Source organism: Vulpes lagopus, chromosome 1 (genome assembly GCF_018345385.1).
Source record: "Vulpes lagopus strain Blue_001 chromosome 1, ASM1834538v1, whole genome shotgun sequence".
NCBI lineage: Eukaryota > Metazoa > Chordata > Mammalia > Carnivora > Canidae > Vulpes > Vulpes lagopus.
Window position 1 is genome coordinate 80,800,190 of NC_054824.1, and position 27,822 is coordinate 80,828,011.

Sequence of the window (27,822 nt, forward strand, 5' to 3'; positions counted from 1 at the left end):
ATTTCTTTCTCCACTTTGCACACCTTGTAAGTTATTTGTCCTTCAAGACTCAAGAGTCTTGAATGCCCCCAAATACAATGGACTGATCCCCTAGTTAAAGAAGGATATTTTGGGGTCCACATTTTGAATTCAGTGACTTTGTAACTTTTGATAGATTTGATTGAGGAGATGGAGAATCTACCCTGAATTGTCCTTGTTTATCATCTGGTTCAAAAACTATGTGCCAAGGGGCATGTGGGTGGCTCAGTTGGTTAAACATCTAACTCTAGATTTCAGCTCAGATCATGGTGTCGTGTGTCATCGGATTGAGCCCTGTGTTGGGCTCATGCTCAGCAGGGAGTCTGCTTGAAGATTCTCTCCTTCCTCTGCCCCTTCCCCATCCCACTTGCTTGAGTTCTCTCTCTTTCTCTCAAATAAATAAATCTTAAAACACACACATACACACACAACTATGTGTCAAATATGATTGCCTGCCTCAACTACTGTCTCCAAATCTATTGTTTACTCTGTACCCACCCCCACTCCTCACTAGTTCCTTTCCTAGGTCTTTTACCCAAAACCAGCTAATCCAGTGATGAAATTCTTAAAGGGATGAGTGTGTCATGACTTGTGGATGCTTTTGACTATTATGCCCTTGGAGGAAGGGCAAGAACTTCTGCAAATGAATCCCAGAGAAGGAAACACTGCATCTACTACTGCGTTCTGGGTCATGGTTTTGGTCTCTTGGTTTTAAGGTCTGGCATGGAGCCAGACCCGATTCTGACTCAAGCATATCTTGTCCTGCTGATTAAAATCTTGGGGTTGAAGGTGTCCATCCTGATCCCAAAGTCTATTCCTTTCTATCAGCTTGTGACAAACTCTCTTTCCTTAAAGGATCAACATGGCCTTCCTGGAGCTCACAGCAGAGAAAAAAGCATCAGAATGTAGGAGGCTTGTTTTTAAAGAACCATATCACTTCTAAAATGGTAAAAAGAAAAGTCAATGCAAGTTCCACAAAATCTCTTCTGTATCTGTATTTATTTTTATCATATTTAGATGTATCTCCTGCAGAGATTGCAAGTTCCTAAAAGCACTGAATGCATCTTCTGCATCTTTGAGTCCTCCAGAGTAGCCATCAGAGAACTTTGCACAAAGTATAAGCACAATAAATGTTTGATGGATGGGTTTCTGAACAGATAAGTGGATGAAACAAAGGAAGGCAGAGAACCAGTTCTGGGGCCAGCAAAGCAGCAGAAAGGGAGGCAGAGCCATCTGGTTTCACTGTCTTCCAATAAATTAAAAGCAAGAAACAATATCACGGAAAGACCCAGAAATGGGGGCGCCTCGGTGGCTCAGTCAGTTAAGCATCTGCCCTCAGCTCAGGTCATGATCCCAGGGTCCTGGGATTGAGCCCCGTGTAAGGCTCCCTGCGCTGCAGGGAGTCTGCGTCTCACTCTCCCTCTGCCCCTCCCTCTGCTCATGCTTTCTCTCTCTCCCTCAAATAAATAAAATCTTTTTTAAAAAGACCCAGAAAGAACTGAATTCTGAAAATGACACTTTTAAGTCTCTTAGGGAGAAGGGGGCTAGAATGATAGAGTTAATGGAAGAGAAACAAGAAAGTTACTGAGATTAAGGTCTTCTCTTAAAGATGCCTTCTTCACAGGCTTGTTACTGAGTGATAAGCAGCATTAATAGGACAATCTGTTCATTTTTTTCACCATCAGCTTCCTCCGTCCCCTTTCTCAAAGCCCCAAACAAAGCACTTTCTCTGTACCCTCTGGCTGCTACACTTTTCCCAGTAACACCATCTGGGCTGTGTTAAGGGAGGTCTAGGCAGAGATGGCATTTGGGGGCTGAAAGTGGGAGAGGTACTCAGATTTGGCTTTTCCTCACCTCTGGTACCTACTCTGGTCTCTTTCTCCCTGAAATGTTCTTTACCTTAGCAGTCCCAGGGAGCATTCGCACAAGGGAGTGTCTTGGGATGTTCAACTCACTATTGAGGTCACAAAGAGGCAGGAAATGTCAGTGTAACGAGGCAAAATAACCAGTTGTGAGCTTGACAAGATCTGGGTCAGTGTTTCTTAACCCTTCTCATTCTTTGACTTACCCTTGGATGTCTAAATATACTAAAAAGACAGGTAGTTCTCAGAGAATAAGTGCTTGGGAGAGGCCCTGGAAGGGTCTGCAGGTAACTAAGAGAAAAGCAAAAGGACAGGAAAAAAGAAGGGAAGGAGGACAAGTTCAAAGAACAGTGAGAGGGGCAGCCTAGGTGGCTCAGCGGTTTAGCGCCGCCTTCAGTCCAGGGCCTAATCCTGGAGACCCAGGATTGAGTCCCTTGTCGGGGTCCCTGCGTGGAGCCTGCTTCTCTCTCTCTCTCTCTCTCTCATGAATAAATAAATAAATAAAATCTTTAAAAAAAAAAACAGTGAGGGATAGGGAGGTGTGGTAAAGGAAGGAGGGAGGAGGGCAGAGAACAAAAGGCATTCTGCTTAGCTTGGTCAGTGTGGACAGACTGTGGCAATTGCCTCCCTTGTAAATGAATGTGCTGGCTCCAGTTCTCAGAGAAGGTGAGGCTCACTTGTGAAGAAAGGCAGGGATAGCCCCTTCTTCAGTATGTATGTGACCATTGGTTCATTTCTCAACTTTGCCCATGAGACCATGACCTTCTCGAGCCTACAACTTGTTTATAATTATCTTGGTGTCCCCAGCACCTAGCACTATGCCCAGTGCATGGTTGATGCTCAACAGATGTTTGTCAAAAGAAATAAATCAAGAAAAGAAGAGCGGCTGAGCCAGAACTGTCTTAAGGGGGATGCCAGTGAGGCCACTCACAGGGGCTGAGGTCACCTGGGAAGCCAGGCTCAGGTATCTCATCATGGATGACAGTGTTGTTGATTCACCTAAGTTTAAATCCCTGTTACTATACCCGAAAGCTGTGTCAAAAGAAAGCATTTTAAATGGAACTCTCTTCTCTACTAATTTTTGTACAATAGTTTTCCCCACTGCGATGCCAGGGCTTAAAGTCACCCATGTGTCTGTGTGGCTTTTAGCAAGTTGCATAACTTCTTTGTGGCTCAGTTCCCCCAACTGTAAACTGGGATAATAACACCTACCTCATACAGTTGTTATGAGGGTTCAATGAATTAATACTTGTAAAGTGGTTAAACTGTGCCTGGCACAGAGTAAAAATTATATAAGCATGTGTCTTAGAAAATTGTTTGGGAAACACAGATTTAAGATTAGAAATCCTGTTTTTCTGGTTTTATATAGAAATCCCCCTTCTTTGTGTTCAATTTATTCCTGAGGGAAGGGTCTTCTAAATAGATCTGGCAAAGTAAGAGTAACCCTTTGGTTCAGCCCACTTCTTGGGCAACAGAAGTCTCTCCTTGAACCCCTTCTAGGTCAGGCACAGTTTGGGGAACACAGCCACCTGTAGGACTCAAATATTAGGGCAGGCCTAGAAGAAAAGGTATAGTTGGAAAGTCAAGAAATCTGATTTTGTTTTGGGTGGAGCCAAAAGACACAACTAATTTCCTTTATAGAAATATTATGTACTTTGTATAGAAAAATACCTACCATGTGTCGCTTAATACTTGTCTCATTTAAGACTTGTAACCACCCCACAAAGTGGTTATTGTTTCTGTTTTACAGATGAGGAAACTGTAACTGGGAGAGGCCAGGTAACTAACCCAAAGTCACACAACTGGTTAGAAGCAGAGCCAGAGTTTGAACTGAAATCTGACTTGATTCCAAAGCCATTTTGGCTTTCCCTGACACAAGTTCCAGAGCATGTGCTACAGGCGTGCTACCAGAAGACAGAAGGAATTTCAATCCGGCAGGGCAGGGACCCAGGCTGAGGTTTTCTTAGGACACCAAGGTTTCCTTAGGAAAAGCAAGTTGGTCTAGTTCTATAAGCCGATTGCAAAACCTCCATTGCTGAGTCATTGAACAGTGTCGTGGAGGCTGGAAGGCAGCTCTCTAAAGCTACCTGGTCACTCCCACCCCCTTAGAGAAGTTCAATGCCAAATACACTTGATACTGAAAGCAAGTACCCCTCTTGTTTAACAAAGTTATGGCCAATCCTCCAAGGTCGAAGTTTCTTCTCAAACATCGTGCCCTTTAAGTGGTACAAAAAGATGAAGAGGGACAAGAGTTCTAGAAGGCCCTATGACAACTAGGAACAAGGCAGACCACAGATCTGCTGAGACTCAAGGAGGGCCATAGAATCCCTTCAACTCAAATCCACTTTGCTGAAAAACTTTCATTGCTCCCACTTCCTCAAGAGGAAATCTTGATTTGGGGTTCAAGACCCTCCATTATGGAGTTCTGTCCCCGCCCCCCCCCCCCCCCATTCTCAACTCACCTAAAACTCTCCTACCTGCTTCTGCCACATGGGTTTCTATTACCAAAGCATGCCAGCACTGCCTCGGGCCCTAACTTTTGTTCACACCAACCCATCTCTCCCTCATTCTAACTGCCCTGGCCTGAAGTGACATCGCTTCCTTCCTGGCCAATTCCAACTGGCTTCAAAATGCATTTGGTGATGAATTATATACTCCTGTGATGCCCCGGACATTTCTATTGTTTGGAGCTGTTACATAAATCCTTTGTTGTTAAATTTTCACATGTTCATTTCTTGCCCCTCCAACTAAATTATCAGGGATTAGAAGGCAAGAGCAACGTCTAATTTATGTTCACTAGTTCATGTCCACAGTATCTTGCCCGCCGCCTGGTGCTTTGTAGATCCCAAACATTTCTAGGTTTTTAAATACTGATCAACCCTCTTTCTGCTCCTGCCTTTCTGTTTGCTCAAGAGGATCTCGAGCAAATGAAAAGAAACCCAGCAGTATCTTTCTTTCATACTGAATCTGGAGGTTAGCGTTTCAGAGGATCCCTGCTGTCTCATTAGTGAAAGTCCACTATGTGCCAAGCATTATGATAGGGCCTCACAGATAATGCTGGACAAAATCAAGCCGACAGGACCCAAGTTGGGAGATCCCTTAAACTCTGGACCTAATTTCCCCAACAGCCTCAAAACAAACATAAAAACCAGCAACACAAAAACCACTTCTCTAGATGGTTCCTATGAATACCTTCAGGAAGCGTAATGGTCCTGAAAAGAGGGAGACCAGGTTATTTCAGCTGCTGTTGCTATTGCTCCCACCATAAAATATAGCACAGAAATGGAAACAGGATACAGATCTGTCAAACATAATTCTAATGTCACAAGGAGGCACTTTTACACTCAGGAAAAGAAGGCCATACCAGTGGAATGCAGCCAGATGTCTTCTTTCTAGCAGTTATCCCTATTATTCCAGAACTACAAGAATCTCATGACTGGGCTGAGTAGCTTGGGTCTTGCACTAAAATCCATTGCTGTCAATCCACATCCTAAAGGGATTTCTACTCTCAGAAGCCCTGCCTGCAGTTTCCAGGACATCCCAGATCAAGGTAGGATCTTTAGGGATGCCTAGGTGGCTCAGTCAGTTGAGTGTCTGCCTTCAGCTCAGGGTCCTGGAATCAAGCCCTGCATCAGGCTCCTTGCTCACCGGGGAACCTGCTTCTCCCTCTGCCTGTCACTCCCCCTGTTTGTGCGCACGCTCTCTCTCTCTCTCTCTCTCTCTCTGATAAATAAATAAATAAATAAATAAACAAACAAACAAACAAACAAAATCTTAAAAAAAGAAGATAGGATCTTTATATTAACATATGTTTTTTTTAAAGATTTTATTTATTCATGAGAAACACAAAGAGAGAGGCAGAGACATAGGCAGAAGGAGAAGCAGGCTCCTTGTGGGGAGCCTAATTTGGGACTCGATCCCAGGACCCCGGGATCATGACCTGAGCCAAAGGCAGGTGCTCAACCACTGAGTCACCCAGGCGTCCCAACATATATATATTTTTTAACTTCACAAGTTGATTTTCATATACAGCCAGAATTGAGAACCATTGGGCTTTGGTTCTGGCCTCCTGGGATGCCACAGTGAAGGTCCTGCTTCCATCCATCATCTCCAGCCCCTGGTCTGGAGCAATCGCACAGCTCCCAGGTGTTAAGGAAAGCAGATGGGCTCTGAATATTCTGTACTCTCCTATACTCTCTCCTGGGCTCTTCTTTCATCTCAAGCATAGATCCCCCGTCCTCCATGAGTACACTTTGGCCCACTACACCTTCCCTCTGCAACAGTTATGATCCAACATCTGTCCAGCACATACTTACTCATCATGTGGCACTGGAATGCAGCCCCTCACATGGGCATTCTTTGTCTCCTGAAATCACAAGCTCCTCAGAGACAATAGCCATTCTTTGAACTTCTTTTTGTTCAGACAGGTATGAACATGGAATGGACATAAAAGGTACCTGAATATTGAGTGGAGAGATGTATTACACATCTATCATAACGCAGGTAAACAGTAAACAAATAAAAGATGAAATAATTTCCCATATAAATTATAATAAGAAATAAACCAAAGATAGGGGGAATGAATACAAAAATGAATTTATCAAATGTCTAGTAAATTCAAATTCCACAAACATTTAATTTATATCCACCCAGGGTTTCCTACCAGATTGTAAAACCACTGGGTGCTCACACTATTTTGCTAAGGCTGGTACAACAAAGTACCAAGAACTGGGTAGATTAAACGACAGAACGTTTTTGTCTCACAACCGAGAAGTTCTAAGTCCAAATGCAGAATGTCAGCAGGATTGATTCCTTCAACAGGCTTTCAGGGATCTGTTCCAGATCCCTCTAATATGCATCCTAATGACCTTACTTCATAACGTAATTCCCTTTGTAAAAAATTCTGTCTCCAAAAAATGTCACACTTGAAGTACTGGGTGTTAGGACTTGACCATACGAATTTTGAAGGAACACAATTCAGCTCATGACAGTGTCCACAAAGTTTTCACCTTTCCATTAGGATCTACATGCCATTGGGGTTTACCACTTCAAGATTATTTCAGTCAGTTTTAATCTCTTTGGGGGCAGGAACTCTGTTGATACCTATTTCTCAAGTCACTAAGATCATGCCTGGCACATAGAAGATATTTCACAAATGTTAGATTGAATTCACTTTTGTTCAAGAAGACTCAGGGCAAAGGGTGAAGAAGCCATTTAACCCAGGAAATCAAAATAGGTTGATAGCCTGCAGCAATTCCTGAAACTCTCTGAGTCAAAAGGAAATTATGTTTCCATGACACAGAATCTGTCTCTGGATTTCTTAATTAGGGATATTTGCATGATGAGAGGAGACTTGCTTTCTCTCCTCTCAAATCAATGGCCTCAGCCTTTGACATCAGAATTATCTCTACAGCAACTACATGAGTCACTGAGAGAAAGTCTGACTCTCAGTGGGGGAGTGAACAGCAGGAAAGAGGGAAAACATCTTAAGATAGAGATCCCTAAAAAAAAAAAAAAAAAAAAAAAAAAAAAAAAGATAGAGATCCCTTATCAGAATATACAGGAGAAAAGAAGGGCCCATAGCTCAGCCTCTCAGTTACAAATATGGCAGAAAGAGCAAAATAGCTTTAACCGAGTGTCTTCCCATCTTGGAAATATGCTATTTCCCTTTCAACAGTAAAAGGTCTCAAAAAGGTCTCAGTAAAAAGGTCTCCAAAGCCCCATACCAACTGGGCCCTTGCCCTCAGTCCCTGGACCAGCTGTGAAAATCTCAACATCCAACAACCCAGAAAGAAGACATGGTGGGTGTGAGAGGTATGAGCTCTTACCACCATCCTGCCTCACAATCATTGATTCATTGAGACCTCTTGTGTGTCTGTATTGTTCCCTACAGATCAGATAGGGTCATTCAATCTAGCCACCAAAGATTCTCTGAATGTGGGTATTCCTTACCTAAGGACATGCTTCCCATGTCTTCTTTCATCACTAAAAGCTTTGAATGAAGATCTCACTCAGCAAGGCTTTATCAGAGTGGACAGCATTCTTAAGATCTATTCAGAAAATCTAGAAAGAGAAATCAAATGGTTAAGCAAGAAAGAGTTCCCATGCTTTCTTTTCTATCAACTGGCAGCCTGCAGCAGGTATCAGTCCTCCAGGTTGGACACCAAACAAAACTCTAAGGAAGACTTTTGGAAGAGGATCCACAAAGCTAAGACAGGTCAACCAGAATTTCAAATACCAAATAAAGAAGAGAATCTTTTCCTCATACTGCTGTGAAGAGGCTACAGAAGAGCCACAGTGCAGCTGAAAACAGTTAAAAACCATTAAATCGGAGTTGTCAACAGTGCCTCTGAGGGAAAGACCAGAGATGGCCAAGACCAAATCCTTGAACTACAGCTTCCCAAGGGAGCTCTGGGGAGAGAACTCTTGCAGCAAATGCACACAGCTTATGATTGTAATCTTCACTCCAGGAAGTTGGACTAGACCATGTAAGAGCTGGGAGGAATTTGTTTTCCACTCTAGCCAAAATCCTACATTAGTGTTTCTCAAATGAAATGAAGAAGATGTTTGCAGAGAATCATTAAAGTCTCGCTAAGATTTTTTTTTAATTAGGCTTTTTATTTTAATGATGCTATTAAAAATAATTCTTAGCTTGTTCTCAATCATCTGGATGCTTTAGAATGCTCCGTGAAATTTCAGTACCTAAGGTTGTGCTTTGTGAAGGTTTTCACAAGCCAAGTTTAAATGGTGTCAAGGCCTGCTGTATAGTAAGGATACTGAAATGGTTTGACTATAAACAAAGTAGTGGGAGAACAAGTCATCACATGGCAAATGATAAATGTGGAAGATTATGTTCTCCACAGATGGGCTCAGCAATATTCCTCGTCCTACATGCATCTTCAGAACCTTGTCACTATCTCATCAAGAGGCAAAGCCTGTATTTTCTCCCCTTTGATCTCCATGGGCTTTTGTGACTGCTTCAACAAATAGAATGTGGTAGAAATAATGCTGCATGACCTCCCAGGCTAAGTCATAAAGAAGAGCGCTTTTTCTGGCCCTTTCTATCTGAACCATTGTACTTGGAACATAGCTCTAAGTTGCAAATGAAGCTCAGGACCCATGAATAGACCACACCTAGGTATTTTGGCTGAAAGATCCAGATAAGGTCCCAGTGAGCACCCAGCATTGATTGCCAGGCATGTCAGCAAGCAAGCTTTATATCAGGGCAGGTTCTGAAATGGCCAAGTCTGACCCATCGGCCATCTTATAAATAGTTTTATTGGAACACTACCATGCCCATATATTTGTCTATGACTTCTTTTGTGTTACAATGACAGAGTTTAGTGGTTACAACAAATTATATGGTCCTCAAGGGTGAAAATAATATATTGTTGGTTTTTTTTTTTTTTTTTTTTACAGAAAAATTTTACTGGTCTCTGTATTAGACAATTCTAGCTCCCAATCTTCAAGCCACCTCAGGTAAGTCCTAGTGAAGCAGAGATGAACCATCCTTACCACTCTCTCCCCAAATCATAGATTTCTGAGCAATACAAGTGTTGTTTTATGCCACAAATTTGGGATTACTTGTTTCATAGCAATAAATAATTGAAACAGTTTAATAAGCATGCTGTTTTCAAGAGGACTTGGCCAAAGTAGGTGATTCCATAATCAGATTCTACTGCTTAGAGGTTATCTTCGTGTTTACCAACTTGCAGCAGTTCATTAGCAGCAAGAAGTAGATAATTGCAATAAAGGATTTTTCCATTCCCAACTCTAATAAGAATTAGATTAGATGCCCCCTGTAATTCAGATTTTAATAACATCACAATGCTAATCTTATTTCCAAGAAAAGAAAATTTTACATTATTATCTAGTAACACCTCATTAAAATTGGTCTTCAAGAATTGCTTGCTGGCATCTTATGGGTAAGTGTGTGGTCTGATTATCTTGCACTATCAAACCAAGCTTTGATGTTACTAGTGACATTTTCTATAACATACTTATGCAGTTATTCTCTGCATTAAAACATTTGAAGTCAAAATGCAGAAAAAATTAAATATACAGCCAAAACCAAAAGTCTTTTGATTATTAATCAATTTGGGGGTTTTGTTTCAGCAAAACATTGTCTCTCACATTAAATTTAATCATACAGGATTTCGTGGATTTTTAGGTTTAGTTTGATAATTTGGTTTGCTAATTGTGTAAGCTGCAAATAAAGCTGTGAGTGTAGGATTCCTACATTTTCATGTGTGTGTGTGTGTGCATAAGCAAGATCAGAATAGGTGGTAGAGAAAATCTGTACTATATAATTTTTTTCCTTTAAAAGAGGCCTGTCCAGACACAAAAAGACAGATATTGTATGGTTCCTGACATGAGGTGCATAGAATAGTCAAATTCATAGAGACAGAAAGTAGAATAGTGTTGTCAAGGGCTGAGGATAAAGGGAATTAGGGAGTTATTATTTAAAGGGTATGGAATTTCAGTAGGAGATAATAAGAAAATTCTGGAAATGGATGGTGGTGATGGTCACACAACAATATGAATGCATTTACTGCCATGGAATTTTATACGTAAAAATGGTTAAAATGGTAGATTTTGTGTTATTTATATTTTATCAAATTAAAAAAAGAGAGAGAGTCTGGTACCTTTCCCAAATCCCAGCCCAAGCCAAAAGCAGCTGAAGGTCTCCCTGGACAATTTCCCTCAGGCCTAGATGCTTAACCTAGACCTTTGAGGTTTTAATACTCAGAGGTAAATAGAGCCCTTTTGTAAAGGGACAGCAAAGAATTAGCACCCAGGAGAAGAGCATCTGACTGTCTCTTGCTCAGACTCAGAGCAGCACCAGCCTGAGCCACCCACCCTGGACTTTTGGTAACGGGCCCCTTACAACCCCTGAGCATGTGAGGGAAGTGGTGATTCCAAAGAGAAGGCCAGGCGTTCTGAAAGAATGCCAATCACCTACAGGCCTCAAAAAGCTTCATCCCTAACGTGCCCTCATTCGGGTTTTGTCCCACACCAAATGGGAACTCCTCCTTCTGAAAGAGGTAACCTTTGAGCAACATTGGAGACGGAGGCAAAGTGAAGGAAATGGAAGGTCTGGAGGCACAGTGAAGGAAATGGGGTGATTAGAGAGGAGATTCAGGGTAGACATTCAAAGGAAATGGCACCCAGAGGTGCTTTACATTCTTTATCGCCTTTAAAAATCTTCACAATAACATTAACTGTTTTATCTCCACTTTATAAAAAAAAAAAAAGGAAACTGAGGCCAGAGCCAACTTCCTAAATCGTCCCACAGCTCAGAAAAAGCCAGGATGAGAACAAGGCCTGTCCAATCACAAAATCCTGTTTCCTGCCCCTTCCTCCCTGCCCACCCCCACCGTGGACTCGTTCTAATCCTCCCTCTCACCTGCTCTGTAATGGCTCTGACTCGCTTCACATCAGCCTCCTCATCTGAAAATACCTCTTCACGGCCTTGAGGAGCCCTAGGCTCTCAGAAGCCCTCTGTCAAATGTAAGAATTTGGCGAACAGTAAGGAACCGCAGAGAAGTGGAGGCCGGTGGGGGGGGGGTGGGGACCGGCAGCAGAAGAGAGCCATGCCGACCCCTCCTGGTGCCAGAGAGCCCCCACATCATTCACGGGGCACTGATACCCGAAATGCTCTTTCTTGAGAGAATTTAATTTAACATGTGGGTGCTCCCAGAAACAAAGCCCTTCTATAAGAAAGTGAGGCATGCTAAGCACTCTTTATAGCCAAATAGTACCGCAGCCCTTTCTGGCCATGCTGAAAACAGCTCTAAAAATAATATCTTGAGCGGCTTCTATTTGCTCCTTCCCAGGAGAAGGTAAACAAGTAAACTCAAAGGCAGCTGCTGCCCGGCCACCTCTTCCTGTATTTGTTTCTTGTCTCTCAAGGGCAGCCGGCTCCCCGACCCCCACCCCAGCCCTTCCTGCTGTCCCCCACTCCCCCATCAGTCCCTCTCCTCTACCAGATTGGACATGAGAGCAGCAGCAGTCACTGACATTTTCTGAGTAGTTCTTTACACTTTTGTATGAGTTAATTTTTTGTGTAATTCTGCCCATTTGACATTTTTATCATTGGGCACATATTCTCCAGGAAGCAAATGGAGCCAGGGCCTTCAGAAGAGGGCGGAAGAGGGCAGAAGAGGTTATACTAAATGGCTTGTAGAGGCCAGGCGGGTTCCTTACCTGAAGGGACTATGAACACCTAGGAGAAAACACAGGCAGTAAGCTTCTTGACATCTGTCAGAGCAATGTTTTTTGGCTCTGGTTCCAAAGACAAAGAAAACAAAAGCAAAAATAAACAAAATGAGACTACATCAGACTAAAAAGCTGCACAGTAAAGGAAACCATCAACAAAACAAAAAGACAACTTACTTAACAGGAGAAGATATTTTCAAATTGGATATCTGGGGACGCCTGGGTGGCTCAGTGGTTGAGCATCTGCCTTCGGCTCAGGTTGTGAGCCTGGGGTCCCAGGATCGAGTCCCACATCGGGCTCCCCACAGGGAGCCTGCTTCTCCCTCTGCCTCTGTGTCTCTGCCTCTCTCTGTGTGTCTCTCATGAATAAATAAATAACATCTTTAAAAAATCAACAAATTGGACATCTGATAAGGTTTTTATATCCAAGATATATAATGGGCTCATATGACTCAATAACAATAGCCCCCAAAACCCCAATAATCCAATTTTTTAAAGGACAGAGGAAGGACACCTGGGTGGCACAGTCAGTTAAGCATCCGACTCTTGGTTTCAGCTCAGTTCATGATCTCAGGGTCCTGGGATAAAGCTCCACATCAAGACCCATGTTGCGCTCCATGCTCAGCACAGTCTGCTTAAGACTTTCTCTCCCTCTGCTCTTCCCCACCCCCTGCTCCCATGCTCTCTTGCGCTCACTCTCAAATAAATAAATAAATCTTTAAAAAAAAAAAAAAAAGGAAAGAGGAAAAAGGACAGAATATCTCAATAGACATTTTTCTGAAGAAAATATATAGATGGCCTACAGGCACATGTAAAGATGCTCAACATCCCTCATCATCAGGGAAATGCAAATGAAAACCACAGTGAGATACCACGTCACACCTATCAGAATGGCTAGAATAAAAAAGATGAGAAATAACAAGTATTGGCAAGGTTGTGGAGAAAAGGGAACCCTTGTGCACTGTTAGTGGCATCTAACTCAGTGTGGCCACTATGGAAGACAGTATGAAGTTTCCTCAAAAATTTAAAAATTGAGCTACCATATGATCCAGCAATTCCATTACTGAGCACTTATCCGAAGAAAATGAAAACACTAATTTAAAAAGATTTATGCACCCCCTATGGTCATTTCAGCATTATTTACAATAGCCGAGATACAGAAACAACCTGTGTCCATCGATGGATCAATGGATAAAGAATCTTGTTTATCTTCTTTTATTCATTCACCCATTGATGGATGGATGAATATACATATTGTAATGCACACACACACACACACACACACACACTCCTTAGCCATACTCCATACTCATAAGGAATACTCCTTAGCCATAAAAAAAGAATGAAATCTTACCATTTGCAACAATGTGGATGGACCTTGAGGGTATTATGTTAAGGAAAATAGGGGATCCCTGGCTGGCTCGGCGGTTTGGCGCCTGCCTTTGGCTCAGGGCATGATCCTGGAGTCCTGGGATTGAGTCCCTCATCGGGCTCCCTGCTAGGAGCCTGCTTTTCCCTCTGTCTGTGTCTCTGCCCCTCTCTTTCAGTTGGAAAAGTCCTAGCTCCCTCCCATGCCACTCTTCTGTGAAGTCTTTCCTACGTTTTTTCCCAAACTTTAATCCCATCCTCTTACCATATATGTTCAAACCATATTTGTTGTACGACTACTAAAGAGTTAATACATCATTCCATTGCTATTTGCTCACAGGTATCTTCCTCACTAGACAGCAAGTGTCTAGAGAGCAGGGATAAAGTCTTATGTATTTATTTCTGATTCCCACAGTGCCAGCCCAGCAAGCTGCCAACTACCACCTGGACAGCAGGTAGATATTAAAGAGAAAAGAACCCTGTTACCTTCTCTGTAAGTCCCAGCTGTCCAGAACTAACCATTATCCAGTCACTGAGCAATCTCACATCATCTCTTCTACCCTGTCCTAGGACCTGAAGAGCTGAATCAGTCGGCATCACTAGGTAGGTGGGTGAGGAATGAGTGTGTGTAGGTGAGGATTTATATATGCAGCGGGGTACAAATACTAACATATGTCTGGATTCCTCTTGGACACTAACCAGTTCCTTTATCCCTGCTTGCTCATGAAGAAATGTCACATGTCTGGGAGGAGATTACAAAGGCCAGGTAGATTAAGGCTATTTTCATTTGTCTTAGAGGTGACTTCCTTTCCAGCTGCAAGAAACATATATGCACAGAAGAACATAATTTTGAATTACATCCTAGAATGTTTTTCATCTGCTCTGCTTCCTTCAAAGTCATGCAACTAAAGGGTAGTCCTGGGACCAGTAGTATGAGCATTACCTGGGAACTTGCTAGAAATGCAGAATCTCAGACTCCACCCAGATCTGCTGAATCAGTCTACATTTTTACAAAATCCCCAGGTGATTCATATGCACATTAATATGAGAAGACTGATCTATAACATATCTCGAGGCCACAGTATTTCATGGGAGTGTGGTATCTTTGTAAACTCTGGAGTGCTCTATCTTGTCCCCAAAAGTCAGGATCATGGTGGGATCAGTCAAATTCTGCCCACCTCAATTATTTAACAGAAAGTCCATTATTTGGCAGTGTTGGGGCATTAAACAACCCGGACACTTCTTTAAGATATTGAGAGTTAAACATCCCAAATGATGGAATCCTGGAGCCCAGACTGAGGTCTTTGTCAGGGTCTCAGAAGATTCCATAACAGAAACTATGTCATGATACCTGTGGTCACCTGGGGTAGTGTATAGACCAGATAAAGACAACATGAAGGGTATCTCATAGGCTCCAAAGAACCACTACAGTCCAGTTGAAGTTTTCTTAGTAACTGCAGCAAAGTGTGAGAATTAGCAAACCACTTTGGTGGGAGTGAGGGAGTCATGTGATATTGATTGGGCGTGTTTCATACTCATGAAGTTTGAAGAGGCCCCTGACCAAATTATGGTAAATGCCAGAAATCCTCCACAGTGCAGTAGATCCAGGGAGGATGGCCTTGCCCTGACTTCAATCACACTCTGCCTTCTGTATTTGGTGCAGGACACTGTTCCCAGGCCTTCCTAAGGTGAGATGAATTATGGGTCAAAACAGAGCATGTTCTCAGGGATGATAGGAACTGAGTCCATAAAAGTAGAAATGGAAGAAAATGAGGTCAAAGGAGGAAAACATGGGATGGGATTGGAACTGAAGACTATTCCATCTACAGCTCGATCTTATCAAGTGTTGACCTCGGTCTCTAGAAAGCTTGTATCACTTAGTTTCTTGTTTATCTTTTCTTTGGTGTGTAGGGAATGACTCTTTGCCTCCCTGCTCAGGTCCTAATGGACCCCTTTCCTCCTCTGTCTCCAACCACATTGGCTTTTCCTAACAGAATCTGATGGGTACCAACAGTCCCTAATGTGGAAACTGTCATTGACCCATGAAGTGACCAGTTAGAAACCGGTTCCTAGACCAATATGAGCTTATATGTATCTTTAATTATACATATATAGAGAGATATATAGATGAATATATATTATACATAAATTTTATGATAACAATTTAATAACACTTTCATATTTTTAATATTTATTAATTTTGTGGTAACAGTTTAATAATAATATTTGTTATTAAACTATTACCACAAAAATTACCCATAAGCCCTTCACCTAAATCCAACTATTTTTATCTATCATTTTTGTGTGCCTTAAGATGACAAATAAACACATCTGAATATTACTCATGTTGTCCCAGGCCACACCTGTCTAAAATAAAAGTTAGTCATGGTAAAAATGGCATTTCTCTGGCTCTGCTGTCACCTTCAATTTTGGGAAATCTGACCACTCTCAAATTCCACCCAACTATTTCTGGGAGTCCCTAAAACTAAGCAGGAATGGAGATGAGGAGGATCTCTTGCGTTTTCCCAAACAAGGTTTTTTTAGTTACAAAGTATCTCTACCATCCCTCCACTCCTCCTTGTTCTGGAAGCTTTGTGTTCTCCTCCTACATGTCTCTACACCCAAACTGTAATTAATTCCCCAACATCTCCACCCCATAGGGCCTTACTAGGCTTGTTAGAGATTTAGAGTCCTCTCAAAGGTCCTCCTGGAGCCTTCATCCCTGCCTGAGCCTCTCAATGTCTTACAAGATACTGGCTCTCCAACATGATCCATAAGTATGGGGCTAAAGGACAACCTGAGCGAATGATGAGGTTCTGCACTTAGAATCATACAAGTGGACACACTCTCACTTCTAGGCAGACCCTTGGTTGTGTGTAATCACCAGTGCTATAGAAGTAGCTCCCTATCCCGAAAGCCTATCAAGACTCAAGTGATGGGTAGTGGTGTTAATGTAGGAGAGAATCTTAAAATTGCTTCCTCTAATTAGTTATTTTAAAATTTATGATCTCCTGCTTTAATGATTAGTGGTAACAAATGGTGACACCCCTCACAACCTGACATCTCCTTTAAGAACTAGGAAGTTGGATCGTTTTTCTATAGTAATTCAAAGAATTGACTCAACGAGGCTATGAAAGCAGGCTTTTCACACAGAACACATGAGAATTCGTTATTAGACATAAGTAAAATTGATTATGGGTAAGAGGAGTTGGTGAAAGTCTTTCATGTGGGGAAGATGGTATAAACATAGGCACAGAGGCAAGAAAGTACAAGGCTTACTCAGTGACTCATTTGGCTTTAACTACAGGTTCATGTAGGGAAACAGTAGTAGATGCAACTGGAAAGATTTGAGGCTGCCACATTGAAGAGAAATCTTAATGCCAGCTCAAGAGTCTGGATTTTTGCTGAAGATGCAGAGAAATATTGAAATACTTTGTGGATGTGAATAATATGATGAAATAGGTATTTTAAAGAAAATTGTTCTGGTGCTTGTATTCAGAAAATATAGGGGAGAAAATCTGAAGGAGATAGAGACAAATATATTTAATTGTACCTAAGTCTTTGGATTTCTCTGAATCTTGCTTTAAATTGCTTGTTGAAATACAGGTATCATTGAGTACACATTATTCTTGACAATCTAAAAAAATCTGTATTTGATTGCAAAAAATACATGAGTGATGGAGCACTCTGTTATTCCATCAAACACCCTTATTGGAAGCTCAGCTGCTTAAAACATCAGACTATTTATCTAACTTACCAGACTATTAGACTATATGTAATTTACTACATCTAATCTATCTATTGGTAGGTAGAAGAATAAATAGCTTCTGGTAACATCAAACTCATCAAAGAGTTTGAAAAAAAATGACGGGTATTCTGAATCAAACTTTTGGCTAGAAAACCATAAAATATGAGGTTAAATGTGTTCCAAATATGAAAGGACTAAATTCAGTTGGCCTCATAAAATTTTTTTCCTAAGATGTGTCTAATAAGTGTGCATCCATTTTTCCTATTTAAAAAATAAGTGACCTTTATTAAAGAACTTACATTTATGTTAAACTTTTGTTTTGGTTTGGTTTGGTATGCATCAAGCTCTTTTGTTTTACATTATCACCTTTTCCAAAATTTTGCAGAAGTAAAGGAAATTTTTTATTTTTACTTTGCCTTTCTATATTTGGAAAACTCCCTACCTATGAATCTTAGTGGGAGCATAATTTGCCTTTCACTTTAGAAGCTGGAAGTTAAGATTCTTACTTTCTAGCCCCTTTGTCCTTGCGCATGGGAAAGTATCCTAACCTTGGTCAAAAAGGTGTGAACCCCCTGGACTTTGAAGGAAGGGCTATAGTCAAAAAGAGTCAGGTACCCATTTTGGAGACAGGTGAAGGCAGAAGAGCTTCCAGGTCAGCAGCAGTGGTATCTGGCAATTAAAGCTGGACAACACTGTAGGTTGTCGTGGCTAGGGGTTAATGAAATAGTAGTGTCCTTACCAGAATGGTTCTTGGTGAAGTTTGGGGCTCCCTGGTAACGCCTTCCTTCCAAATTTGGTTATATAGATTACCAAATGGTTTTGTGAATTCCAAATATCTTCTCAATAAGTTCCTCTTCCACCTAAATCAGCCCTGGTTAGTTTCAAGCTTGCAAGAATTTGGCTGATATGACAAGTCCATTGTTTAAATTAAAAAAGAAAAGAAAGGGCAGCCCCAGTGGCCCAGCGGTTTAGGGCCACTTTCGGTCTGGTGTGTGATCCTGGAGACCCAGGATTGAGTCCCACGTTGGGCTCCCTGCATGGAGCCTGCTTCTCCCTCTGCCTGTCTCTCTCTCTCTCTCTCTCTGTCATGAATAAATAAATAAAATCTTTAATAAAAAAAAAAGAAAAGAAAATATAGACAAAGCAAAAAAGTGAAATTGCTTATAATTTCCTTTATGATAACCTTTAACATTGCTTCAATAGCCATTTAGAATTTGTTTTACACAACTATATACATTAAAATACATACCCGTGCACACACCCACAGTTAGTTTGAGTGCTTTGGATACAAATAACAGGAAACTCAACTCAAATTATTTATAACATAGCTGCTATTCTTGGCATCCTGAACTTTAACCTTACCTAGCCCTCGGAGACTAAAGAATACTCCTGGCCATCCTCAAGGATCCTGGCTTGTCTACTATGAGTCTACCAATATCATTTTATAGAGTCAGGGGGTCCTGGATTCCACTAACCACAGTGACCACCACTTGATTGAGTGTGGTACCAGCAGTTGCCTGCAGAGCCCTAGCCTTTCTGCACCAACAGACATCCACCCTCAGGAGGCTGAGCAAACCCGTCTTGGACTATGCCATCTGGTCCTATGACACCCATTCTGGTTCTCCTCCCTGGTGTCTTTGCTACCCTTCCTGCTTAGATCTAAGAGTATCTCTCAGATCTTGATTCCCATGGCTTGTCCTTTCTTGGCCCTGACAACTTCTATGATTGTCTTAAATTCTGACCCTTGACCACCATATTTTTAGCCAGGGGGTAGAAGGGCAGAGGGAGACGGAAAGAATCTTAAGCAGGCTCCATGCCCAGCACAGAACCCAACACAGGGCTCTATATCCCAACCCTGAGATCGTGACCTGAGCCGAAATTAAAAGGCAGATACTTGACCAACGGAACCACCCAGGTGTCCCAGGACCACCTTTAATTCCACCATTTTCTCACAGAATTTCCACCTTTAATTGCTCCATGGCCTTACTTTAGCCAGCTCCTGACTTGTGATTTGGTGTTTTGGGTCCCACTGCCGATCCATCTCAGGATCCATGGTCCCTGAATCTGGTGCCAAGAATTGTGTCAACATACCATTTCTCTTTGTACCAATGAATACTCTATAATTCTGGAAAGCCTGGAAAAGGAAAGTAGCAGGAAAAAAAATCATCAAAATCTGGGTATTATATCAACAGAGACAATCTGGGAAAATTATGAGCCAATTTTTATTTTCCTCTACACTAAAAAATTATGTTTTTTAAGTGTAATAACTATGACCATATGTAATCCATTAGCAGCTAAATAGGGTTTATCTATATTAGCATGATTTTAAAAATAATATCTTAAACCCAACTGACCATTTTTTTCCCCCTTTTACAGGGTGGCATGAATTGTTCCAATTTATAAAGGAAGGATAAAAAAAAAGATTGAATGGTCAGAACATCAGTTATTGGGTACGGCTAACTGCAGAAAGGGACCCTTTGCTTATCCTTTAGGCAGCTTTAATGAGCCTGAATAAGCACCAACATCTCCCCTAACCCCCAGGCTGAGGGTCTTTGAGCTTGGGTTTAGGAGCCAAAGGGAGAGAAGGGAATAGGATATGCAATATGTAGTGTCTGTAGAAGCTTCCATTTCATCCCAAATCTTCAATGGATTCTACTGCATACTCCAATGTCTCATGTGAGATTTGGGGATGTGGGGGAAAGAAGAAAGATAGCACGAGAGAGAGAACTGAGCTCCACTTTGGGTGGGACAGAACACAGGGAAGGAAGAGCTTCCCAAGATGAGATTAAAATAAGACAAATAGAAATCAGACTGGAGCCAGGGGACCCTGACAATATAGGCTTCCTGTCCCTGTAACCCAGGGTGCCAGAAGGCAGAGCTGCTTCCACAGAACGTAGGCAGGGAGTGGGGCACAGGGCCAGATGTTTCTTAAATCTAGAAGGACAGTCACCTTTGCTGGCATTTGGGTTTAGATACTGAATATTTTCATTTCCTAAAATCTACTTTTTCAAGAGCCTGTCATTATATCTGTGTTATGCTGCCATAGAGAATGTCACTTGCCCAAAGAGAAGAGCATGATCAACAAACTTCTCATGTAGAACTGACTTCTTAAACACTTTTCATTAGTCATCAGGGCCCCACTGACACTAAAGTCAAACAGTTTTGCCTAAGAAGTTGCATATTTCATTGTACGAGTACCTTAAACCTGCCCACCTCCGCCTGTGACAGCCAAAGAGTCAGAGAAAATCTGGGGATGCGCATAGCTGATGGTGCAGGAGTGAGTGAAGACAGGCATCTGTGAGTAAACAGATCCTACCTAATACACAAATGAATGTTTGGGGGAGTGAGTGAATAAACCCAACCTTAAGGAAACCCTTTCCAGGAATAGAACATTTTTCTTTTTAAAAGTGTTTCCTCTGGGGAGCCTGGGTGGCTCAGTCGGTTAAGCGTCTACCTTTCCGTTCAGGTCAGGATCCCAGGGTCCTAAGATCAGCCCTGCATCCGGCCCCCTGCTCAGCAAGGAGCCTACTTCTCCCTCTCCCTCTGCCTGCCACTCCCCCTACTTGTGCTCTCTCTCTGTCAAATAAAAGTGTTTCCTCCTTTTCCTTTTTTTTTTTTTTTTTGCGGACCTCCTTTTCATAATGGAGAAAAATCTGCTTGTCTGATCTGGTCTGCTCAAGTCCAGGTCATATCAATTTGCATTTAAATTATTTGCCCAACATGATCTCCTCCCCCATCCTGAGTCAAATGCCAAGGAAAGCAGTTGTGTTCTCAGCTGGATTTAATGTAGGAGTTGAGGAGTCTTTCTTCTTGCTTATTTCTTACAAATCCCTGCATGCCCTCGCTCTCTCAGCTGTAAGTATGGATGTCCCTAATCTACAAATTTAGAGTCACCTTGTCCTTGAGCTAATCTTGACCAAGACAAGAGACTAGCCTCACCACCTGGTGGGGCCTAAACACAGTCTTGTAATTTGTTGTGAGTCTCAGGTGGGCATCAGCAACCCAAGCGTCCACTACACTACTGCATACTCCAACATGCAGTGTTTACCCAGCTGTAGTTGACCTCATCCTGCTTGCTGAGTGTTCTGTCCTGAATCTAGTCCATTTCACTAAGAGCCCCAACCAACTCTATTTGGATCCTAGCAGCACTTTTCCATTTCCCCCCTGTACCTCCAAACTCAGGTTGGGCAGGGATTTGAATAAGCAGAACTTTGAAAGTTATAATTCTGTCCCTTCCTGACTAAATATTAGCAATACCTGGAAACAGTTCCCATCCTACAGAGTGAACTCCCTTAAGTATCAACATGAAAGTGAGCCAACAGTCTTAAAATGATATCCCTGTTTATCATGGCAGATGGGGTATGAGTGTAGCTCATATCAATCTGGTGGACAAGGCATGGCAGCAGACAGTGACATTCAAAGTCAGGTAGTTGCCATCTGTAGCAGTGGCTTAGTTTGAGACCATCTGTTCATTTTTGGCAGGTACGGTGGCTGGGTCTCAACTCTTGGGAAAAGTAAGCTAGACTTTACTTAATTGGGCTAGGGCTCAAGGGAGGTCTCCAGTTCTGATAAGGTACCAACTTGCCAAGCAGGGAAGCTTAAATAGGTGACGGCTTCCATAGACTAGTTCAATGCAGGGTAGGGGAGAAGAGAGCAGAGCTTTTCATACTGTGGTTCTCAATGAACTAGTGATTTAAAATCAATTTAAAGGGTCTCTATAAGCATTTTTCTAATGAAATGAATAGAACAGAATAGAAAGTATCAAAGTATACTGAATATAGAAGGGAGAAACATATTTCATGAAACTTTTGCTTTAATTACATAACTTGTTACATGCACTATCTCCGAGATATGTGAAAAACAAGGAGAATGGGGTGGGAGATTTATTTTCATTTTCAGTTTGAAGTTTTTACCACATGGGGAACATAAAAATGTAAGAAATAGAAAAATATTTACAATAAATGTAATGGAAAAAAGCTCAATATTCAACTCCTACAAGAAAACCACAGTTGTATAATGATATGTTATTTATTACAGCGATGTCTGTGATAGCAACAAATGGAAATGATTCAAATGTCTATTAATGAAAAGCCAAATACTCTGACAATTAGATAGTCATTAAAAAGAATGAGGAAGATTTATAGGTACTAACATGAAAAGATACCTAAGATGTACTATTCAAAAGAACATAAGTTTCAGAATGATACATATATTATAATACTAATGTCATTTGTGTAAATGACAATTTGTCTATTCAAAAAATATTTATTGAGCACCTACTAACTGCTGGACACTATTTCAAATATTGGGGATCTAGTGAAGAATAAAATAGACAAAACTACTAACTCTGTGAGTCTTCTGTTCTAATAGTGGAGACTGAAAATTAAATAAGTTTTCTAGTACAGATGTGAAATACACAAAGGATAAAAAAAATCAGGGAAGGAGAATAGAGTCCTGGGAGATGAAGTTTGCAATTTTAAGCAGGGTAATAGGGAAGATCTGCCACAGAAGGTGGCATTTGAGCAAACTTGAAAAAGGAGAGGGAACAAATCATGTGGATCCTGGGAGGACAGCAAATCAGCTTCTCTGAGGATGGAGCATACTAGTGTGTCTAGAGCAAGATAGGCATTGCTTTTATAAATTGAAAAATATTGAAAACACATCCATAATAAATACTTAGGCTTCATGAGCAATAGACTATGGCAGTGACTAAACAGCTCACATCAGAAAGGATATAACCTCAACCAACATTTCAGAATATTTGCATAGCTTCTCTAATGCAAAAATCAAATATTCAAGTTAGAAGAATTTTCCGTGTTCCCTTGTCACATACCTGTCATACATATTGGAATTGTGTGTGTCCCCAAAAGTCTGTGAGGTTTGTGAGCATAAAAACTGTTGCTGTGTTTGGGTTTTTACAGGTGTATCTTGGAAGTCTAGCGCTGTTCCTGGAGTTCATGGACACTCATAATGGTCTGCTGTTAAGTGGTGCTTACCAAATACCAGAACAGTTCCAACCAGTTAGCTTACCTAATCTTCACAAAATGGATTTGAGGTAGGTGCCATCATTGTTGCCATTCTAAACATAGAGGACTGTGGCACAAAGAAAGCCATATGTCAGAGCAAGAATTTGAACCCAGGCAGTCTGGTGCCAGAATCAACTTAAACCATAAGAAATAAATAAATAAATTAATTAATTAATTAATTTGAATAAAATATGTTATAATAAATAAACCATTTTGATAAGTATGTTTAATAAATTCTTTAGGTATGAAACAAAACAATATTTATTGGATTAAAATGAAGGAATAAGAACCCTTGTTGGAGGGGCTTATGGGAAAGCAGGCATACTGGCCCATTCACAGCAACTTAGAATCTTTCTGTACAGCAGTCTCTGCAGGCAAAAGTATTGAAACCATTTATACCTTTTATGCACAACTGCTTCTTTTAGTAATGAATGAGGAAATAATTTAAAACCAAAAAAGTTTGCGAATGATATTTATATCTACCACTTACACATTAGGGAAAAACTAGGCACAACCCAAATGATCTGACACAAAGACTGATTTTATAAAATATAAGATAAAACAATGTAAGCACAGAACTATTAACTAATAACTTTGTGATCTATTTGTATATGTAAATGTGCATCCGAAATAAAGCTAAGTGGAAAAAGAACCAAGCTAATGTATACATTGGCATTAAATTATGCATTATATTTCAGCAAAGATACTAACAATTGAGATTTATGTAAATAGCTGTGTTAATACAATCAACTCTGTGTTTTTTTTTCCATAAAAAATGCTTTTAATGTGTAATAATAGGAAAGTGAGGTATATCATCCCTTAATAAAGCTGAACTCATGAGGCAAGGTCTATAAAGGCCATTTTTTTTTCTAAGAACTAATTTTAGAGTGTTGGTAGCTGCCAATATGTGCACATCTGAGCCTAGGGTTAGGATGGTAGAGTGATTCTTTCAACCCTGCTTCTAGATATAGAGAACTTAACTCAGTCTTTCTAAATCAGGATTTCTGGAAAGAAACCCTTAGCATCTGTGCTTTAAGAGAAAACTCTAAAGAAATTCTGGTAAATGGCAATGTTTGAGAATAACTGCAATGCTACTTCAACAAATATGTATATATTCTTAGAACCAATCAATGTGCCTGTTTTTCCATAGCCCCTTTAATAAAGTATTTTAATCTTCTATTTTTAGCTATTTTGATAGATATGAAGTATTATTTCCTAGCTGATCCATTTTATTGAACACATTCATTAAAAGGCATCATTAAAACGCATACTTTTTTTAAAAAGCAGAAAAATGCTAGCAACAGGCTAGAAATGATCTAAATATCCATCATTTTCAGACTGGTCAATAAATAATTGTATTTCCACACAATGGAAAACTATGCTACTGTTTCAAAAAAAATGGAGCAGAACTCTATGTACAAATAGGACATTTCTCAGAGATACATTGTTAAAAGATAAATGTGAGGTACAAAACAGTATGTCCACTGTATTGCAGTTATGCCCTCCCCTCTCCCCCATCCTGTATATTCATAGATAATCTCTGAATGGAGACATCAGAAACTGCTGATGGTAGTTGCCTCTGGGTACCAGACTTGTTTAAGGTTATAGTGATTAGGTAAAAGGGTAGATTTACCTTTAACTATACACCCCTGCATGTATTAATTCTTAAGTAATAAAATACAAACAATTATGTACAAATGGAATCCCAGTATACCTAAATTTCACCCATTATTACCAAGTTATCTGGGATGTCAATCCAGATTAAAGTTTGACATTCACTACAAACCTTGAAGGCCTCATTCACTTCAGTGTGTTGGTTTCCAGGGCTGTTATGTTGGTCTTTCCTCCGGTGTCAGTGCTTAATTGGTTGTTTGTCCTATTTTCTCTATGGGAATGTATCTATTCCTGTATCTTGAAGCATTCTCATTTCAGCTACCTGGGGCTTCCTGGTGGTGTAATCAGGAAGAGGAAAGGCCTTTGTTCTTTTCCCACTGACCTAAACAGGTCAGAGAGACACCCACCAGAGGAAATAAATAAACACACTCCAGAGCCCAATACCATCAGAACACTCAGCACCATCTTTTCTTATCAGAATTTGTTCTGAATTCTTAGAGATTTGTTTTGGCAACCAGATTTTCTTCTAGCAAGCTTCATGAATCCTAGCAGGTACAACACTTGTGTGCAATGGAACTTCTTTATTGAGCAGTGAAGCATTGAGAATTTACAATAAATTGGCTGCTAAAGCCTCCTGAAAAAGATTTCAAGAGGACATTTTAAACACAATATGAAAGTATTTTTGTAAAATTTAGTAGTTATATCTAAATGCATAGATTGTACAACATCAAGAGTACACCCTAGTGTAAACTATAGACTTTGGATGAGTATGATGTGTCAGTGTAGGTTCATCAGTTATAACAAATGTCCCCCTCTGGTGGGGTGTTGGTAATCCAGAGGGCTATGTATGTGCAGGGGAGGAAGTATATGGATATTTTCTAGATCTTCCTCTCAATTTTACTATAAACCTAAACTGTTCTATAAAAAATAAAATATTTTAAAAGAAAGATGAATCTAGTTAATAAGTTGAGGGACAAAGCTACAAAAATGTTTTGGCTTTAATAAACTATAGAAAAGCTCAAATAAAATAGCGGTATATTGGATTATTTATATGTAACACTGTACTTAATGTACATAAGCATTGAAACGCATAGTTTGTTTATAATTTCCCTTCTTTTGAGACATCACATGACCTCAGATTATCACAAGATCATCACAACCATAAGGAAACACCAGAAATGGCAGAGGCAACTAGTTTCTTTTCCCATGTAGGTTGAGAATCACCACCACTCTCTCATAGCATGTGGTCCTTTGGAACTTGTAGAAAGGTACTTTCTCCATTTCAACCATTTCCATTTCTTAATGGTTTTCATTAGAAAGTATCTTTTTGTTTTTGTTTTTGTTTAGTTCTTTAATGACAGACAAGTCATGTTCTGTCTTCTGCAATTTCATCCTCAGATTCTTATTTGCCTTCTACCTAGGGAAGAAATTAGTGTAATCTTTATAGGAAACAGTACATTCAAAATGGATGGCTAAAGAGAGTCTGATGAAAGGATTATCTACCAAGATCAGGAACAAGACAAGAATGTTCTGTATTCAATATTCTACTGGAGCTTCTACTCAGTGCAATAAAACAAGAAATAGAAATAAAAGGTTTCTGAATTAGAAAGGTGGAAACAGAAATCTTATTTCTTATAGTGAGGGTGTGCCAATGATGAATTCTTCAACTCCTGCTTTCCTATGTCTGAAAACTTCTTTATTCCACCTTCGTTTTTGTGGCCAAGTTTTTATTTAAATTCTAGTTAGTTAATATATAGTATACTATTAGTTTCAGATGTAGAATTTAGTGATTCACCACTTACATACAACATCTAGTGCTCATCACAATAAGTGCTCTCCTTAACCCATCACCCATTTAACCCATCCTCCCTCACCTCCCACCTAGCCTCTAGCACCCTCAGTTTGTTCTTTATAGTTAAGAGTCTGTTTCCTGGTTTGCCTCTCTCTCTTTTTCCCCCATATGTTCATTTGGTTTGTTTCTTAAATTCCACATCTGAGTGAAATCATGTGGTGTTTGTCTTTCTCTGACTGACTTACTTCGTTTAGCATAATACTTTCTAGCCCCATCCATGTCATTGCAAATAACAAGATTTCATTCTTTCTGATGGCTGAGTAATATTCCATTGTACATATATACCACATCTTTATCCGTTCATCAGTCAATGGACATTTGGGCTCTTTCCATAATTTAGCTGTTGTTGATAATGCTGCTGTAAATATCAGGGTGCATACATCCCTTCGAATCGTTACTTTTCTATCTTTTGGGTAAATAGTGCAATTGCTGGATTGTAGGGTAGCTCTATTTTTAACTTTTTGAGGACCCTCCCTACTGTTTTCCAGAGTGGCTATACCAGTTTGCATTCCCACCAGCAGTATAAGTCCACCTTTGTTTTTGAAAGATATTTTGCCAATACAGAAGTCTAGGTTAATAGTTATTTTTTCCCTTTCAGTACCTTAAAGATGTTGTTACACTCCCTTCCACTTGTATTGTTTCCAACGAGAAATTTAGAATCCTTACCTTTGTTTCTCTATAACATGTCTGATGTATTTTAAGTTTTTCTCTTAATCATTGGTTTTGAACAATTTATTATGTGTCTTTATGTGTCTTGTGCTTAGGATTTTCCAAGCCTTTTGGATAAATTTGGTCAAATTTAGAGCAATTTCGGCCATTATTTCTTAAAATATCTTTCTGTTCATCCCACTTCTCCTTCAGGAAGTTCCAATTACTGTTAAATTGACCCACAGCTCACTGATGCTCCATCATAATTTTTTTAGTTCTCTTTTCTCTCTTTGTTTACTTTTGGGTGGCTGCTATTGCTATGTCTTCAAATTCACTAATCTTTTTTTTGGCAATATCTAATCAGCTGTTAATCACACCCATTGTATTTTTCATCTCACACATTATACTTTTGATCTTTAAAAGTGATTTGATTTAGGGGAACCTGGGTGGTTCAGTTGGTTAAGTGTC

The 27,822-nt window shown here is 40.3% G+C and overlaps 1 long non-coding RNA gene across 1 annotated transcript; it reads right to left on the minus strand.

The window, feature by feature from the left end:
* Positions 1–5,831: 5,831 nt before the first annotated feature.
* LOC121473738 lies at positions 5,832–8,219 on the minus strand. The gene is made up of 3 exons (XR_005983219.1): positions 8,119–8,219; positions 7,833–7,943; positions 5,832–6,337 (listed from the first exon to the last, which is right to left on the minus strand). It is a non-coding gene; the product is annotated as an uncharacterized LOC121473738 (long non-coding RNA).
* Between the last annotated feature and the right edge of the window lie 19,603 nt (positions 8,220–27,822).